The sequence below is a fragment of the Metopolophium dirhodum genome, chromosome 1 (genome assembly GCF_019925205.1).
Source record: "Metopolophium dirhodum isolate CAU chromosome 1, ASM1992520v1, whole genome shotgun sequence".
Taxonomy (NCBI): Eukaryota; Metazoa; Arthropoda; class Insecta; order Hemiptera; family Aphididae; genus Metopolophium; species Metopolophium dirhodum.
Window position 1 is genome coordinate 55,858,888 of NC_083560.1, and position 21,383 is coordinate 55,880,270.

Consider the following 21,383-nt stretch of genomic DNA (forward strand, 5'->3'; position numbering starts at 1 on the left):
CGTACAGCAGAGCGGTTTCCACTGTCCCATTATTTATTTATGTTGGCTATAGCTAATCTGATAATACGTATACGAATTTACGTCGTTGCTTACAAGTTTATTACAGTTGAAACTTGATAACTAAATATTTTTTATAAAAAGTAATAATAATACGGTTAATGGTGGGGGAGAGGGAGGGATTCAGCGCATCAACCCCGTTCCTGCGTCACGCCGTCACCAATGGATACAATTAATACAATTAATTTTTAAGTTTTGGGGGACGGAGTGGCCGAGTAGACTACTGCGTTAGTTCCGACGCGTGCCGTCGCCGGTTCGAATCTCAATCACGGGTGGCTTTTCTCTCTGGGCAGGCAACTACTGTCTGGAGAGAGAGGCCTCCATCCCCCGACCGGGCATGGCAGAAATCTACGGGTGCCCAATTTGAAATTCTGCCAAAACCAAACACACGTGTTTACAAACCAACAGTACCTTCTTCTATACAAACAAACAGTTAATAGCCATAGATGCCGGGCTTAATGATCAATAAAAAAAAATTTAAGTTTGACTGCAGCTTTTTTGTATTATTATTATTAATAATAATAACAATAATATTTGATATGATATATAAATAGGTATAATAATATAGTTTTATTGTACTAATCATTAGTGTGTGCAAGGGTGGGTGTGCAGAGGTCCCTCCTACATAGGTACCTATTTATTAATATTTTATGCAAATATCGTTGTATAATATTGAAACCTATCGTGATTATTATTTACATATTATTTATACAGAATTTTGGTTTATAATTATCACACGACACAATATGTCACGACATTACGACAGTATGGCTTTAGATTTTTGTTAAATTATGTACATTATTGATACCCTACTGAAAAATGTTAAAAAATAATATATTTTTTTAGATTCTATAAGCTAAACCAAGATGTATTTTTTATTTTACTCTGATTTTTTACCAGTAGGTATAAATACTATAATATTACTATTTACTAATAATTACTATTTAAACGTCCAAATTCAAACTTTTTTCCATTGGTGTTTTAGTCTTGAATTCTAGTGAATTTTCTACTTAATGACTATTACCTATATATATTATTTATATGATATTCTATTAGATAAGTTTTAATACAATAGGCAAATTTGATCTAGCTTTAAATATCAACAATGAGATTTGTATTTTATTCCAAGATTATTAAGTATTCACACTGTAAATTTTACTTTATTCGCATTTAATTTTAAACATAATATACAATTGACTGTTTTTATTATTAAATTTAAAAATACTAAAATCTCACTAGAAATTATTTTTTTGAATGCGATTATTGCGACCAAGTTAATAAAAATATAATAGATCATTATAAATTATAATATCATGCACTGAGGCGAGCGAAGCGTGACGAGATCACAACACCCGGTCTCTATGTCATGTCTGGCTTTTTTGTTGTTTTAATTTATACAACTTATTATATTACACCATACCAACCTTTTTTTATTTGTATTTTGTATGCACCAAAGTTGTAGGTGTACCTACACATAACACATCTACAATAAAAGTTTTTTTTAAATATTTCTTTCTTCTTGAATTCAATTCTAGATCCAGATACGCAATGTCTAGTAGTAGCCACTGTTGTCAAAGATACAAATCTTCATCTTCTTTGTCTTCACCCTTCACTTCCAACTATATCGGGTCAGCCACCCTTGTCCTATACATCCATAGGGCTCTGTTCTTCACTTCACCTTTACTCACACAAGCTATTTTCTTATCTATTCTTTCTATCAATCTCTTTTCTGTCACCTTTTCCCTCTTTTTCCTTCTATATTGATTTCCATAGCCAATCTCACTATATCAAAGTCACCTCCGATAACATGGCCAAACCATCTCAGCATACATTATCTATTCTTCTTTTGTGAAATATAACAATATCATATACCTAATGTATTATCTTTTGAAATCGATATTTTTGATGATATAAAATACTGTACAGGTTACACCTACCTACTTGTATACACCAACGACCTATACCTACATCCTACACAATATTATTTTAAAATATTGATGATATTATATTTATAGTATACCTATTAAACTTTTTATTTACATTTTCTTGTTTTTAATATTTATTCAATTATTATAACGGCTAGTAGCATAATATAATATATTATGTAGTGACTGAATCTGCTTTTAAAATGTCACTAATTATTATTATTTAAGGTTAAAATTGTATTATTAATTATTATTTTATATTACCTATTACAGCTTTAGACTGTCGACATATTAAATATTTATATTGAAGAATAAAACAAATTTAACTATCGATCAAGATTTTTTTTTACCAAAGTGTTATCAATTAAGACTTACGAGAGTAATCAATATACCTATAGGTAGTATTTTTTTCTAATAATATACATTATACATATACTAATGAACAATTATTATTCTACGAAATATTGATGATTTTGATAGATATAATAAATAATAATTGGCTGTTTGTTCAAATCCATATTCAAATTTATAAGGTATTCCAAGTTATTATTTTTTTATACACATCATATACTATATGTTATTAAATTTTTGAATGTTTAAATATTTAAGGACTATTGCTAACCACTATATGCTTAAAATATTAATCTTTGAAAAAACTTGCTACTGTAGTTTGTAGGTATATAACCTATACGGCTAAACATTAAACAACATATATACATCTAATATGAGAATAAATAATAATATCTAACCTAATTGATTAATGGTATAATTAGAAGTCGTAACACATTTTTTTAACACTCTGATTGTACATATGAAGATTTTTTTTTCAGTTTTACTTGATGCATTTTAGACTTTTAGCATAGGTAATAGGTATATTACTACAATTCTTTGGAACTGAAAAAATAGATATTTATTAATTTTGAACCAACAAAATAAATACACAAAATGATATACCTAACTACTTTAGGTAACATGATAAGAATAAAGATTACTTTTGTAACAACTTTGCCTTGTAGTTTATTATGAATGATACAAAGCACATGCCAGGACGTATATTTATACAGTAGGTATAAGTACACGGTAGTCGGGTACCTACTTTGTAATTAGAGTTATTATAACATATAAACTTATCTGAAATACTTTAATAGCCGAAATCTAAGAGGTAACGTAAATATTTATATAATGTATACGAAAAGCAGTATCAACAAGAAAATGCAACAGTTAAGGTCTTACAAATCAATAGTGTATTACGCTTAAACCATTTTTTTTTTTTAATAATCCTCTATTAATAAATTCAAGGGTAGGTGTGGTTTTACACCATATTTACTCTGCTGACTGTATAATGAAAAGATAAAAACTAAAATACTATTAATTTAACTTCGATAACTAGGTAATATATTACTCGTTTATTGGGTAAAACGATAAATGTGCCTTTATAAATAATAATACCAATAATTACTATAAAATATATTATAATAATTTCGTATATATTTTACCCAAATAATTCAAATTAAGTACGAATATATATTGAGATTTCTAATTATTTTGATAATTAGCATAAGATATTAATGTTTGTGACTTGGTGAGCGTTCTGCTTCTACAACACATCGCATTTTACACAGTATCAATTTTACTCCATGTTAACATTCGATCTACGCGTGTTAAACGTTTCACACTTTCAGCTATATATTATGATACATCTTCAAAATTATTACAGTCAACTGCAGAATGCAGATCGTTATTTATGAAATAGTCACACCCAGTAAATTTCTATCCGATACGTTAACAAACAGACGGTTCCTGTTTCAGAGAAAAAAATATGCAGCATTGTTTTTACACAAATACTTACACAGTATAGGTACATGGATGTTCGTATCGCGTATTCAGGAGCATATTTATACTATTATTATCCCCATCATTATTATCGTTGTTATATGTTACCTATAATATTATTATTGTTTTATTAGAAAGGAATAACGAATAATGGATATTATATACTTTATATTAGGTATTATAGGTACTAATTGAATAAGTATATAACCTATACGAAAAAAAACAGCTCTGGAGTGATGGACATAGTGCATCAGGGCGGTATTGGTGCCTATACATAATACATATTCCGAGTACGAAACTCAAAGCGATTCCGTGAAGCATATTTGCATTGCGCCACTCATTCGCGTTAGAACTGCAGCACAGCGCCGTTCGAGATGGCACTGAATTGATTACTGTATTCGTACGCCGCGGCATTTCGCGGGACCGCTATTCGTCCGCCTTTGAAAACGTCGCCCGATCTCGTTTCCCACGTACCTATAACGACCGTAATACTGCGGACAATATTCCATACACCACCCCGTATCCGGTACAACTGAACAATATCGACACATCAATCAAATGTGTCCACTAAAAGCCGAAAGCTTTCGTTCAACCCGTATATAATCATATACAGCATTTGAGCGAGTACCGGAGGCACCCACCGTCGCCCGCCCGAAGAGGAGCAGCACCACGTGCTTTCGGGGGTGGTGGCGGTGGTGATTTTGGTGGGGGTTGCAGTGATGATGGTGTGGCTGGTGGTGGTGGGGGTGGTGTATGTGTAGGCGGTGGCGGTGGTGGTGAGTATACACGGTCCGACGGCAATCGATATACCGTGAACCATAGCCGCTGAGCACTATTGCCATTTAGTTCCCATACTTTCTGACTGCAACTTGTGTTTTGTTTTAGAACATACTTAGTTTTAAGCACGGATTTTTTATTTTATAATTTTTTTTTTTTTTTTGGCCGCTTTTGTTGATTTAATTTTTATTCGTGTATTTTTTTTTCTATCTGTCCACATATAATTTAATAAATATTATATGTATATATATTTATATACACACAAGTAAATATTATATTTATATATAATATATACATTATACATACACACACACACATCTGTATGTGTACACGTTAAGTTCCATATAAATAGGTACGTATTATTTTATTTTATTTATATAATAATATTTAACGCTGCTGCAAGTATACGTTATTCGTATATTTGTTTTGTACCTATTATTGTTTTTTCTTGTTACATTGAAACACTTCGTTATTATTTTATTATTATTGCACTGTAGACGTGACATATGACGTTTTTTAGAATAATACATATTTAATATGTATCTATATATACTTAGGTACCTTCTCTTGTAAGCTATACATTATACATAACGATGCATATGTAGGTATCATATTGAGATTCAAGAGAACAATTTATTTAATTTTTATTTTAGTTTCAAACTTGATAGTTTCTATACATAATATTATATAGATGTATATCATACTTAAGTACATATATAACAAAATAAACATGGTTACTGATTATATTATATTTATATATATTACGGGTTGTCAGTCTATTTAGTCGTATGTAAAAACTGTTTATTTTGTAAGACAAATAGATCGAAACCTAAATTATAATTTAGCTATCTTTAAAATATCACCGTGTAGTGCTTTCTTATGTTCAAATTGTAAATAACTAATAAAAATTTGAAATTATAGTTCCTAAAACAGTAGTGTAACAATATTAAATGGTAATAACAATTTATAAATTACATTTTTGTTTATTAATTTATAGCTTCTGACTCTTAAAACAATCATTAATCAAATTGTAGGTCTGAATATAGAATTTAACTTGACATATATATTACCTATATAATAGATTTTATAGGCACCTAACAATTACCATTAGCGTGATTTAATTACGTCAAAATGATAATTTTGCAATAATGTATTTAAATAGTAGAAGTACAAATCTATAACTTATTCGATGCTCTTTGATCTTTCTATATTAAAATGTAAAATAAAACTATATTAAGCTGACCATATGTCTATATAGTTAATATAAAGAACAGTTTCTATAATTTTCGTTAGATGTCTTATAGTCTATCATAAAATAATAGTATAATATACATATTTTAATTTTAAGTATTGTTCAATAGTTCGTTTTCTTTGTACATCTTCGATACAAATACAATTAACGAACACGATCTTTGCTTTAGGTTATTATTATCTACTAAATTCATTTAATTACGTAGGTATTGTAAAATATTTGTTTTACTCCATTCAACTTAATATTCCGTTTATTCAGCATGTATTAATAGATAGGTATGACTTAAGATTGTCGTAACTGGTGAGTTGAATTACCTATTAATATAAATTATTGATTATAGGTACCTCTAAATAGGTATTAAATATTAATATATATTTGAAACATTAAAAATATATTTTTAACTTGATTCCAATCAATTCAATTGATTCAATTATATATATATGAACTATATGTCTATATAATTATGTTATATACCTGCTTATATCGTAGGTATATGTTTATCCTCAATCCACATACAAACTAAATGCTAGTATAGTAATATAGGTACCATGTATCTTGATAATCGTCCACCTACAGGCACATTTTTCATTCATTATTCAAATAAACTTTATTATATATACATTATACGTAATATTATACTTCTTTATTCTTTACGTTCCTCTCTGCCTATGATTCAAAACGTTTATGATTGAATACTTCGTGGAAATTAATAATTCTGCAATATCAAAACGTCTGGTTCTCTCGTCAATATTCAGTTATCTTTTTGGACTCAAAATTTTCTGTATAATCCAAATTATTTTATGTAATATTTTCTAAATATTTATTTCAAATGTAATTGTATCTACTATCCTCAAGATACGTATTGTTTGAAAAATGTTTCTTATTTAAGTATATTTAGGTACATACCTTTTTATTTGTATTTGTATTGTTATAATCTACCTACCTATTCAATTATTTTAACTCAAACACAATTTATTATCATAGGTACAATTTTCGGTCATTAATGGATGGACTGTAAGGAAATCAAAAACGGGGAGTCACTCTGTAATGTAGACATGTAGTACCTATATGTGAATATTTTATCTAGTCATTTCGTAGGTCAGTATGATAGATGTGTTAAATTTAAATTCAATGATAAAACATTGTAGACAAAAAACGTTTCTGAGTAGAGACATTCTGCGAGTCTATATTTCTAAGGATATTTTGTTATATATTTAAATTGCTATTTTACCGCATAGGTTTATATTATATTATCCTGAACTGAAAAATATTTTCAATTCACCGTTATTGTAAGGATATAACTATAACACTGTTTTGCTCTATAAACACAGAATATAAGAAATTGTTATCCTGTAGTTTGACCGCTATAACCAGTAACCACTGAGTAAGAATTAAGCACCACATGGATGTTGTAATAATTTACTAGTTACGTATCTATCAATAATTAACTACAAACTTTTTGTCTCTTATCTTTATTATAACTTAATATTGTACATCAACATCTTAACTTAACTAAATTTCAAACATGTAAAATCTTCCATTCTGTGTTTCAACAATGTCATTAATTTATTATTTTGATTGTTATTAGAGGTACCTATATTATATTTAAATATTATAAATTATCAAAAAAAAAATTACAACTTGATTTTCCCTTTATAAGTTAATCATGTATATATATTCTGATAAAAAATTTGAAAATCTATCTAATTATCTCAATACGTTATTATTTTCCATAATGATTATTAAATGGAAATATTTTTATATATATATTCCCGGCCATTCCCAAGCATTTACATTTTCCAGGAATTCATTGAAATTGCCCAAACCTCAATTATATAATTACCTATCATACATTTTCCACACACATGTGTGTTGTCTTCGTCTTACAAACGAATAACATAGCAAATATGAGTTGACTAAACCAATTTTGTATAGTTATGTAGCTTTAATGTGAGAGTGAATTGACTTATTATAGGTAAAACTTTAAGGTATTACAACACTATCAGTATGTCGGTTTTTTAGAATTTTTAAATTTTGAAGCAAGTTGTACTTATGTAGTTGTATGTAAAATATTGCAATTTAAAAATACTTGTACCTCAATTAAAAATTAAATATCGTAAATAATTGGAAGATACATGTTACGAATGAGACGCCCCTTAAAAATTCAACTCTAAAATAGATATTTTCATATTATTTATTTGTACTAATAATTAATAAATAATTGTTACGAATACATTAATTTCGATTTACTCTATTATTTTAGTACCTATTTCGGTAAACCTACCTTAATATTGTACGTGCCTATTTATTGTTGGGAGTTTGGGACCACACCTATACTATTTCCTTTTATAAATTACATTTACATAGGTAACCATAACTAATAATTATAGTTTTAAACAATGCATCAATGAAGTGCCTATTCGTATAATACATATACTTATTCAATACCTACCTACTTATTAAAATATCAGTATGATATTTAGTTTAAACCATTTCACAAATCGCTACTTAACGTATACTAAGTAATCTTATAATTTTCATAATTTATCAAGTAGGTAACTTTTTTCAAAGTTTTATGGATTAAAAAATATAATGTGTAAAGAGTATATTTGTGTTTTGTTGTAAAAGTTAAATTAGTTAAAAAAAAAACATTTGGTATTTAAAATATGGAAGTGTTATAAAAATACACTGTAATATTTAATAATATTCATTTTAAGTTCGTAATGCGATGTATAAATAAAGTATACGGTTATAATATGCAGCTGTATTACTGTAATAGGTACTCGTTTAAGTAAATTGTGTTTGTACACAAAGTAGTAACTATAGTAAAATATACTAAGTGTCTAAGTAGGCAGCTATTTAGGATATAGAGTTTGTATTGTGACATCTACTCATGTCGCATATAATAGCTCATAGGTAAAATATTTAATATTATCAGCTAACTATGTATAGGTTTATTGTAATAAAACCATCATTATTAATAAATAATATGCTCTAACATAAGGACGTGTACATGACAGGTATAATTAATTAATTCGGTGTTTATAGTATACGAGCAGATTTTATTAACTTAAATTCCACTGTAATTAATATTTAGTAGAGAGTACATAATAATAATTTTTTATTAAATTAATTTAACTTAATTTATATTTAGAATAATAAATTCTACCTAATAAAGAAAAATATTTGTTTGAAAAATTAAATATTACAATAATTATCGTACATTAATATTTATTATAATAATAATTTTGATACAATAAACCTTAATTTTTTGAAAGTATATTCATTAAAATTCACAATGATATGAATAATAATTATATATTTCATACTTTTTTCATAAATGAGCTGTAATTTAGTATTTACGCACAAATTCAATATTGTAGTTAGATACTTCATAAAAAAATATTTTGTGTTAATAATTCTTATTTGAAAAGCATTTAAACAATCCTGACAGCGTTTTCATGATGGTGATAATAATTTATGTTAGCCCCTGCTAAAAAAACATTTAAGATATACAGCATTTAAAATCATGTTTGTGAAGAAAATGGGAAGAAAAATGTGAATAATCAAATTGTATGCCTATAGTATGTTTAATTGTTAAACTTGAGTTTGAGTGGTTTATTATTGTAATCTAGGTATAATGAATATACATTTGAAAGCAAATTATGAATAAATACATTCGAACACGAATCTAAGCGGAACTCAGTTAAAAGTTAGGTACTTTGTCTTGGACATTAATCACTTGTTTTGTGCATAGGTAGTCTAGACTCTAGTCAGTATTAAATTTTTTTTTTAATTTATAGTTTAAAATATACTAAACTATACAGGGTGGTTCATTTAGCGTAAAACACTCATTATCTCAAAAAGTATTAATGTTTTTGAAAATATTTTTTTTACATAGTTTTTTACTTTTTTGAAAGACAACATAGAGTTTTAATTTCATTTTCCAAAGCAGAATATTTTTCTAAGTATTTTGATACATAAAAATCGAATTTAGGACGAGTAGTTTATGAGTTATAAGTATTTAAAGTTTAGACAAGCGGAGTAGTAGACAAACATTTTGCGGGGTAACCACTCCACTCCGCCCATCAAAACTTTAAATACTTATAATTCATAAGCTACTCGTTCTAAATTCGATTTTTATGTATCAAAATACTTAGAAAAATATTCTGCTTTTGAAAATGAAATTAAAACTCTATGTTGTCTTTCAAAAATGTAAAAAACTTAAAAAAATATTAGGATAAAAAATATTTAAAAATATGATTTTTTTAAATAAAAATGTTGTTTTTTTAACAACTTGAAACTATGTAAAAAAATATTTTCAAAAACATTAATACTTTTTGAGATAATGAGTGTTTTACGCTTAATGAATCACCCTGTATACAAAATACAATAAAACAAACTAATTTAAATCTATCATCTGAACTCATTGTATTCCGTAGTAGATACACCTAGTACTATATCTATAGTATACACTAGTTACACATTACGTTTGGTGTTACCTATTCTATAAAATTATCTTACTATAGATAGGTACTTTATACATAGACTATAATACCTATATAATCTATGATATATACATTATATACCCGGATTCACGATTTGACAATAGCACGCGAAAGGTTCAATCAATTTTAATGTAATAAATATCAGTTTCCTGTGAAATAGGGTTTGTACGGGATGATACGCAATGTGCGTTTTGAATCTAAAAGGAAATAACTTACCTATCAAATAATCATAATATCCTAACCGGTAAACGTGTAGGTAACTAAATATTGATTTTTTAATGGTATTTCATATTTTATCAGCAGAGCATAACAGATTGTCTTTTTACTAGTACCTAGATGGTTATTTTTTTAATATGTATTTGATGATTAATAAATGGTCGTTCCACGCAGTAAGTAGTAACAAAATATACTTTTTTTTTTTTTTTTTTTATTGAGTAACCCGCGGCAACATAGGCCATTGGGTGTGGGGAGGGTACTGTAGGTTTTTTATATTGGGTAGGTTTGGTAGGTTTTATATTGGGTAGGTTGGTACACGTGTGTGTTGTGTTTGGCAGAATTTCTAATGGGGCACCCGTAGGTTTCTGCCGTGCCCCGGGGTGGGGGGATGGCGGCACTTGTTCTCCGGACACCGTGACTTGCCCGAAGAAAAATGCCGCCCAGTGGCCGGGAGTCGAACCCGCGACTGCCAGCGCCGCAGTCGACGCGTTAGACCGCTCGGCCACCTCGTCCCCCCAAAATATACTTATACCTATAACAAACCTATAATATACCTATAACGGCAACTTCATTTGTGTAGCGCAACTACCCATTTCCTGAAATTCTTGAGTTTTTTCTAACACATATCTATATATATTAGGTATTTATAAACATATAGTTATAGGTCAATATCCGTTCATAATTTCCTCCGAGACTTCAAAATAGTCTTACATCAAATAAGGGACCATTTTAATGCGGAAAGTCGGTTTCTGGAAAACAATTAATTGAATACTCTATTGGTAACAAGTAGTGCCTATATATTTATAAAGAGAATATCGTTTAAGCTCTGTCAAAATATGTTATCTCAATATTATGTCAAACCATTATTTTCATTTTAAAAATAACTACAGTGTTATTATATTGTCTTAAATATTGTTACGTTGTCAATTTAGAATTTTCTGCTTTTAATCTTTTCAGCTCATAAATACTTTCGATTCGACTTCTTCCATAAACTTCACCAAGGCGCATGAACGCGATTGCAAGGTTTTTCCCCCCATCGTGTATGGTGATATTAAACGAAATTCTAAGCAATACACTTACGACTTACCTTCTTTGCAATATTAACTTTAACGTTTTATCTATTACAACATAAAAGCACCGAGCCTTGTTTCGCAGTCATAATATAGTAAATACTCAAAAACGCTATTTCCTCTTCACTACTTTTTTTCATAAATACATATAGATAGAATGTAGATACATAGCGGGCTTAATATCGACCGTTGAACACACCTATACAAAAACAAAGGTGCGATAGCTGAACAGAGGTCGTTGTCGTTCTTTGCTCGTTATCCGTGGACTTTTTTTTACGACGGTTGCGAAATGCCATTTTACATTTAATAATTGTATAGGTTTTCCTAAAGTCATAGCCTTTGGGTATGCTTGTATGGACGTATAGGTATATGATTTTACTGAAAAATGCACTTTAAATACAAATATAACAAAATATACACTTTTATAAAAAAAAGGGATAAATATACAAAATAAAATATATTGCCTTAAACGCCTAGTATTATGAAACAAATTTCTATATTACTTAGTTGTGTTTTGAATGATTTTTGAAAATCAAGCAAACTCAAACAGCCCTAAATTAACATATTATTTTATCAACATAAAATTGTAAGAAACTAGGTTTAGATTTATTATATCTAGTTATCACATTATGCCAATATTACCTAATTTAAACGAGCAAACAAATAGGTAGGTACTTGTTTCTTATAAAATAAGTTCATCATCAAATTTATAATATTGATAAACACACATATTCTTTGTATTATTGTAAAACTAATTAAAAAAAAACCATCGTAAAAATAACATTTTATGAAAAACACCAATATTAATCGATAATACTTGTATATTAATATAAGGGTGCATTATTTTTGACAAAATAAGTGGAGGAATGAAAAATATAAATTATAAAAAGTGGAGAGATGCCATCCCATCGTATGCCCACTTCAACCACTGTAGGTATTTACTAAAACATTGAGTCGATGGGCAATTATTTATTTTTATACAGTTTTGTTTTTCAATCATGCAGACTGCAGTCTGCAGAGTATCTTTAATAATATTAATAACTTATAAGTAAAACTATTCATTGACAAACATTATAATACCCTCATACTTATATTTAAACATATTATAACTACACTATAAAGTATAAATCTTACGTCGCTTTCAAAATATATTCTATGATTTTTAATTAACTGAGTGACTAAGACGTTCGATGTAAAATATGCGTGTAGTGTCTACTGCAAAGTAGGTACTTATAAAGAACGGGTTGAAATAAAATTCAAAATAAAATAAAATAGATGGCATTGAAATAAGTAATAACAAATATTAGGTACGTCGTACATGTATCATATTGTAAAATATATTTTTGATTAAAGCTGTATTATTATGTACAATATAATAATAAAATTAATTTATACAAAATTAATACAAATTATTTACATTAAAATAAGAAACATTACAAAGAATTACTTAATATTATTCCTAAACTACATTTTTTTTAAATTAATGATTTAACAATTATTGTACCTTTCACGGCTTTATGGTTTTACTTATTTATTTTGAAACAATGCACATATTTAGGTATGTGCTAATTGGAGTTTTTTTCTCTTTATGTTGATTCTGCATTAACTTGATAAATAATTTTATCAAAATTAATCTTAAAAGTTATTAGTCTTTCCAATTTATAAAACAGCCTTTCATAGTCTCTCTTCGTCCATGTAAATGTATTCGTAGTTAAATAATTTTATTGATTTTTAATAGTAGCTGAGAGAACGGATGAAAACAAACGTTCACTTGAAGCCAGAATTCGTTCGAAATCGATATTTTTTTTTATTATATTCGCAATTGTATAAAATATTTATCGTCTTATAGGTACATCATGTAATTATTTTTATAAAAATAAAATTATATGATCTACAAAAAGTTTAAAAATATTACGAACCACATTTTAACAAATTCTACTCACAAATAATTTGATTCCATATTGTTGTTATAAGTGTTATTTAAACTTCTAAAGTATCTTCATCTATATTGTTATTCCTGGTAGGTACTTAACCGATTTTGAAGAGCATTGAGTACCTAGGTATTTTTAAAATATTTTCTTCAAATTCTGTTTTTATACAATTGATAATAATATCTAATAAGTAATAAGCATCTACCTAACATGTGAAAAAATAAATATTAATTTTGAAATAAGATGAAACATTTCATGCCGTAAAAACTATCCTTGGAGATGAAATTTACTTTATTCTTGTAATTATTGACGATGCAATTATAGATTCATTAACCTAAGTTATTCCGTTTCAGTGCAAATCAATGTTAAATAATAAATATCATTAAACTTATACTATATATTAAACAATCAAATTTACTAGGTGTCCAGGTATAGTTGAGTTAAAGATTGTTATAAAATATTGTAATAATCAATTTTTCTTATGTAGGCTCCAATATATATAGTTCGTAATTATATTGTAACATGATATTTTTCTGAATAATGTTAAATTGTTGAATTATTTTTATATAGCCGAAAATGCCTTATTAACAGTATATTTCTATACAATTTTAAAAAATATCGAGGTAGTCCTTTGCTCCTTATGGTTTTGGCAGAGGGTAGTCGTTACCTCTCTCCCACCTCAGTTAATGCTTATAAGTACTTATAACTACAATAACAGACAAAAGAAAACAAAAACGCTGCTTCTCGAAAATTCGAATCCACTTGCGCACGCCCGTCGTATATAATATTACGCGTGTGTGGTGTATTATAAATTATAATATACGCTGTATAAATACGCCCCTAGCTGCAGCTATTTATTGAACCGGCGTGGATATACTATATACATAACCGTCAACCACCCCAATTGTTCACAGAGAGCGGGTCGTTGCACTTATCGCGGTGGTCCGGGACCCGGGACCCGGGAGGCCGGGAGCGCGTATAGGAAATCTGCGGAAAGCGGTTTCGCGTTCAAAAAATCAATAATGTCCGGGCCGCACCGTACGTAACATACACTGTACAGGCGTCATATCAGACGCAAGGTGCCCCTCGTGGCTCGCGGTACATTGTATTATTTCCTCCACGAGTCTGAGAGTGCTTACTGCGTACCAATATAAATATTATATATACCATAATATACGTAGTACCTACTCGCCTAGACATATTATTAGTAAATAGTTCATATTAATATATTGCATACCTATAATAATTAATACATACACTAGGTACCTATTTTACACTGGTTTGATAATGTATACATAACTATGGATAGGCATTTACGCCAGTCGCTAGTATATCACGTGCAGGGTTTTTCTATCAGTGGTTTAGACGGAACCGTATTGTTCGTTCATATTGTTATACACTTAACACTAATGAGTAATGACTTATTTTTAGGATTTTTAGGATATTACATATTTTATTAGAGTTTAGGGTTGGAGTTTCTGAACGATACTGAGAAATGTGTATAATTTATGATCTAAAGAATTAAATGACAAAAGTTTATTTTGAATCATATTGGTATATTTTTGAAAATTGTTAAGAAGTTATTACATATTAATTATTATAGTTGGTAAATTGTATGTACACAAAATAGTTGTGACGGTATCAAAAACTATTTACGGATCTTTACAAGCAATACATATATGATATATGTATATTATGTTGCCGATGAATTAAAATAAATGTTCAAATAAAACCAAAATAACCATTTTTTTTTTAAAAGTTATTTTCAAATAATATTGTTTTATGTAGGTATACAATAATGTTGTATAACATATTTAAATGTATGTGATATAATGTACCTAATTAAAATGAATAAATAAATTAAATAAAACGAAAATCATATATTATTTTAATAAATAAGATATTGGCTGTTGAAATTTATTATAATTGGATCTACTTGGTCTACGTGATATAATATTTAATAAAAAATAAAAAAAAAAATTTTAAAAACACACTTTTCCATAAAAACATTTAAAAAAAAATTTTAAAAATTGCACTAAAAAGACAAAAATAATTCTCTGTACTTAAAAATAATGAAAAATTTATTGATGAAAAATTTAAAAGTGTGTGGTGCTCATACACTTGACATATATTCCCAGTCACTGTCTTATAAACAGGATTGAACAAAGAAGTGTATGTGAGACTTAGCTCGGCTTTTAATGTTTTGTATGATGCACCACACACTTTTAAATTTTTCATCAATAAATTTTTCATTATTTTTAAGTACAGAGAATTATTTTTGTCTTTTTAGTGCAATTTTTAAAATTTTTTTTTAAATGTTTTTATGGAAAAGTGTGTTTTTAAAATTTTTTTTTTTATTTTTTATTTTGTACTTTTTAGTTGAAAGTAAATATTTTTATATCAGAATACCGGTATAATGTTATTTGGTAATAATTACCGTTGTTACCATAGATATTATAATAATGGATAGGACACGCCTATACTTGCTTCGTAAGAGGTTGCGGTTTTTTTTGGGGAAGAGAGAAAGTTCAATATCTGCGAGAGATATTACGGCGACGTCGTGGGGACAATCCTTTTTTTTTTTTTTGGTCCATGTCCCAAAATGACAACGGATTATTGTATTGTCATCCAAGACCAAGGTCTATACCAATTTTCAGAATTTTTCATCTTCAAAAAGTGCCTCAAATCGAGCGCGCAAGATTTGATCACAGACAGACGTGAAACCAAACTTAAGAAAAGTGTTAAAAAGGTAGGCAATTGAGTACCTACCACTCAGCTGTACAGTAGGCATCGAGTGGGTTACTGTAAGGAATGTAAACTATTTGTATTCAATGATATAAAATCATTATATCCATAATACGATTCCAAGTTAATTAATTTTATGATATTATTGCTATTTAAGTAATTTATTTTACTATTAGTAATAAAGCAGGTTGAATTATTATTTTCGAAAACATAAAAAAAAAATAGCTCAAAAAGAGGAAAAATATTTTGAAAGTTTTATGGTGTATACTCAAATATTATAGTCATGACTCATGCTAAACCCAGTATTACTAATGGCCGGGAGAGGAAGTTAGTCAGATAAAAATTCACGCATGAAAATACAAACAAAATATTATAACAATCACTCACAAGTGGGGGACTTACATACATACTATATATTTATTCATTTCGATACATACATAGGTAATAACATTAAATTATAACGAAAGAAAATATATAACTATATTAATCATCGGCATCCGTCAATAGATGAAAATAAGAAGAAACCGCTACTCATGGTTTTATACGGTATTTCACTAGAAATAGTATGTATTAAAAAGTACATTTTGGGGACGAGGTGGCCGAGCGGTCTAACGCGTCGACTGCGGCGCTGGCAGTCGCGGGTTCGACTCCCGGCCACTGGGCGGCATTTTTCTTCGGGCAAGTCACGGTGTCCGGAGAACAAGTGCCGCCATCCCCCTCCCGGGCATGGCAGATACCTACGGGTGCCCAAATTGAAAATCTGCCAAAACCCAACACACACGTGTTTCCCCCTACTACTACCAACAATACAATACACCTAACCAAAAATCATACACCAAAAAACCATACAGCTAATGGCCATAGTTGCCGGGCTTACGATCAATAAAAAAAAAAAAAAAAAAAAAAAAAAAAAAGTACATTTTTAGCAGGCTTAAAAACTATAAAAAATTAAATTAAAAACCTTTAAAAATAAACAGATTACTGCGTAGGTATATATTATATTAATAGAATGTAATAAATTATAGGTAGAGATGATAATTATTTTTACACTGTTAGGCAGTGGCGTGGTGAACTTCATTAACTTATGAGGCATAATAATTTATATTAGTAATTATAAATACTTATATAAATAATTACGTATTTACTTAAATGGTAACTGAGAATGATTGGCTTAGTCTTAGTGTGTACTTAATAAATTATTTACTATATGTGAAATGCCCCTAGTCTCCACCCACCATCCTTTAAGCTGAGGGACGTGCCTCAAATAAAGTTCTTATTAACTCCAAATAAAGCTGTGGAGGGTTTTTCGAACAAGTTCTGATTTGACCAACATACTATATTCACCACGCACTTGCAGTCTGTTATCAATCAGTAGCGGCTCGTGAGCTTCACCTAAGGTGGTGCACAAGAAATGTATAAGTATAAGATATCTATGTAAGATGGAAAAAATATCAATTTTGTTTTAGGTGCATACCAAAATAATGTAATATAATAACTCAATTAGTGGATAATGTACAGTGTTATCGTTTCGACGAACGACGCGACATCGCGACACGATAAAAATAGGTTCGGTGCACACATTAAATGTGCTTCTAACAACTATATAATATAACTAACCGACGTATCGATACATGTAGCTAATATTTACGACCACCCGGAGTACAAACAATTTCTGCTCCGCGAATTATTTAATCGTTTTTAGACACACTTCTTAACATGAAAAACTCCAAAAACTTTTTTTTATTACAGACCATATGCATAATAATCAATTATATGTTACCATAAGAATCTAATTATTTTTTATAATTTATTTTTATTTTTTGGGTGGTTCACGTGCTCCTGTGCACCATACCACGAGCCGCCACTGTTATCAATATATATAATAATATAGTACTATAGTAGTATTCTATTACAATACATTATACAATATGTACTTATTCAGAGTGTAATCGAGCAATTTTATAAATTTCATTGCAAACTATAGTATGTGGTTCATTCGGATTATTTGCTGTACCTACTACGCTTAATAGTTATTCTATTGTGTGTTTAACTTCTATATTTCTGTAGGATTTGCGATTTGCATGTCGGTAATGAATTTTAACATTTTATATATTTATTTCATTTAGGATATTTGTATGCTTACGCCGGTACAGCTTATGGTTTTATATTAAAAATAAATCGTCTGTTGAACCTCTTCAATATAGTTTTGAGTGAATAAACCATATTCTTACTCTTTGGATGCAAATGATACATTTTGTTATGATCAACATTTGCTTACTTTTTATTTTAGACTGAGCGGAGCCGATAAATATATTTATTTTACAAGGATATCTGTTTTTATTTAAATTTTTTTAAATTTTTGTATCTGTCATCACCTTTTTGGACAGTAAAAATGCTTCGATTTTCTGCATCAGCATCTTTTTTTGTAGAAAAGTGAATCTAATGGTACCCACTTGCCCCCTTTTTATGCGCTTAAATGTATATAGCTTAACTTTAAATTTCAATTGAATTATATAAGTATATTAAAACATTTGATTAATAATTAAATATTTTAATTTATTATTTATAATGAATAACAAGCAACAAAGCATATGTACACCAATTAATTATTTGCATAAATACTTCAATAATTGTATATTACAAATATTCAAAAATGTTTGGAACTTAGAAAATAAACGTAACGCCAAACGACTAACAATCCCTGAATATTTTTAATTATAAGGTTTCCTAAAAATGATCGCCTATAGTGTGTTTGCGTATTGGTATTATATTATATTGATCTATCTTATACAATAATATTATATAATGTTACTCGTTCAACGTTTTCCGCCAGCTATGAACACGCTCACTCGCATATAGCCACCAAATATTGATAAACCTCTTGACTCTACTTAACCTAACCTAACACCATTTTAGTATACAAATAGATAGGTTAGCGTGGAGCCCCATAATCTTTGATAAAGGCGCATTTTCAAATATATTTATCTAAAAATAATAAATTGCTTCAATGCTTCTACGTGACGCTTATCGAGGCGCGTTAGGTATAATATAATCTAGGTATTTTAGAAAAGTTTTTTTAATTTATCGCTAATCATATCAAATAATTCTAAACATGATGCAAATATGTTCATTTATAGTATAATTATTATAAACATTTGAATATTATATAGTACCTATGTCCATTAAAAACATTAAAAGTATTAATTATTTTACAATATATAATAAATAGATAATACGTAATAAATACTACTAATATAAATAACACATTCTTGATTTCTTAGATACCTAATTGGCTATTTTAAACTAAAATATTTGCATATTTATGTGTATAATATACAGTTATACACTATACACTGTATAATATGACACTTTTTTTTTAATAGACGAATTTTATTTATGAGTTTGAACTCTCGTGGCCGTTTTAGAATGTAGACTTTAGGCCATTATTGGTATCTGGTTTTACAACGTTGTTTGCGTTGTTTTTTTTTTATACATTTTCTATAATATAATATTCTATCTTCAACATGGGTGGTGGTTTTTGGTAGATCATTTTATCTATTTAGTACTTGAAGGAGGTAAAAATAAAAAATAATCATCGTGAATAAGTAATAAGTAATAACTAACAAAATATATGGAGAATTTTCATGCAACACCAGTTTTTGACAAAATAGAATTTGAATTCTCACTGCCGAATCGAAAAGGCATATTAAGTTACAATTTTTTTTGTAAGCGTTTAAAGTTCCAATTCTGACAAAATTTGTCAAAATGTGCATACCTACCTACTATTTTACGGTGATCTTCAAAGATCGTAAAAAATGTATACGATACAGTTTTTTTATTGTAAACACTAAACTCAAGACGACAAGCCGTTTCTCCCCTCGTTTCGGCTTTTCCAGGTTTTACCTGCAATATATTTATATATTCCAACAAATCACTAAATCACTTCTATATACTATTTAGAGTTTACTAGTTTAGACAGATATAAAAATAAAATTATTATCTGAAAGGGAAAACCGATTATTCACAACACGTCAACGTCATCAACACATTTGTAAAGGGAAACGTTTATGGTTGGTGTTTAAAAGAATACAAATCACTAGTCGGTATATACAAATTAAAAAATCATCAACGAAATACTTGATAAACATTATACTTGATCCCTATATAATAAAAATTATTATTTGATTGTATATCGATCGTATCTGTAAGTGACTGATGACTGTTTTCATTAATTATTTTAATTATTCCAATGTATACGAAAATGTGAAAAAAAAAACTCTTATGGAGGAGGCCAGAGTCCCTGAAAACCCCCTCCCACAAACCTTAAATCTCTGAACTATTGTGCAAGAGTTTGAAAATGCATATTATGTGTACTGTGTGTCTGTGTAGTAGGTACGAAGAGTGTAGCCTTAAACAGTTAAACAGTTAAACACATTCAAATTTCTCAAAAAGTGTTCATAACTTTGCTAGCCCTAAAGTTTATTACTAATGTAAAAGTAAGCAGGATGTGATTGCGAGCGCGATTCTACTGATGGCATAAACCTTATTTCAATAATGTCGTTGTTTCGGGTGGCGGGGGTGTGTACGAACGAAGAATAAAATAATGTAATTATAATATAATTTTATTTAATACTTGATGGTGATGACTGATGATGGACGGCTCTACTCGAGCTCGGGTAGTCGGGCAATCGTTCGTGAGGGGGCGGTAGCGGCCAGCCGGACCATCGATCGCTCGAGCTGCTCGGTCCGACGGTCTGTAGCGGCCTCAAAGGAGGGGACGAGAGAGAGAGAAATAGGGAGAGAGAAAGAGAGAGATGAGACACGGCCGATATGCAATAGCACTGTAGCACCAAAAGGAATTTTGTAAGCTTTTTACTGGTGGAGTGATCTCGAACTTCGAAGCTCACTCGCGCGCACGCGCTTTCAGCCCGACGACGTCCGATCATCGTATATTTGTATGGTACTATGGTCCGTCGGCCGCCGCAACAGCTCTTTACTCTTTAGTCAGTTGTTCCCTTTTATCATTATTATCAGTATTATAATTATTACGAATGAATTTATTTTTTCTT

At 29.0% G+C, this 21,383-nt stretch overlaps 1 protein-coding gene across 1 annotated transcript in view; it reads left to right on the forward strand.

The window, feature by feature from the left end:
• Window positions 1–4,688: 4,688 nt before the first annotated feature.
• Window positions 4,689–21,383, forward strand: part of LOC132935313 (ELAV-like protein 3) — a 43,438-nt gene continuing 26,743 nt past the window's right edge. Inside the window, exon 1 of the mRNA XM_061001825.1 lies at window positions 4,689–4,944. The gene's annotated coding sequence lies outside the window, so the exon portion shown is untranslated. The remainder of the gene's footprint in view (window positions 4,945–21,383) is intronic.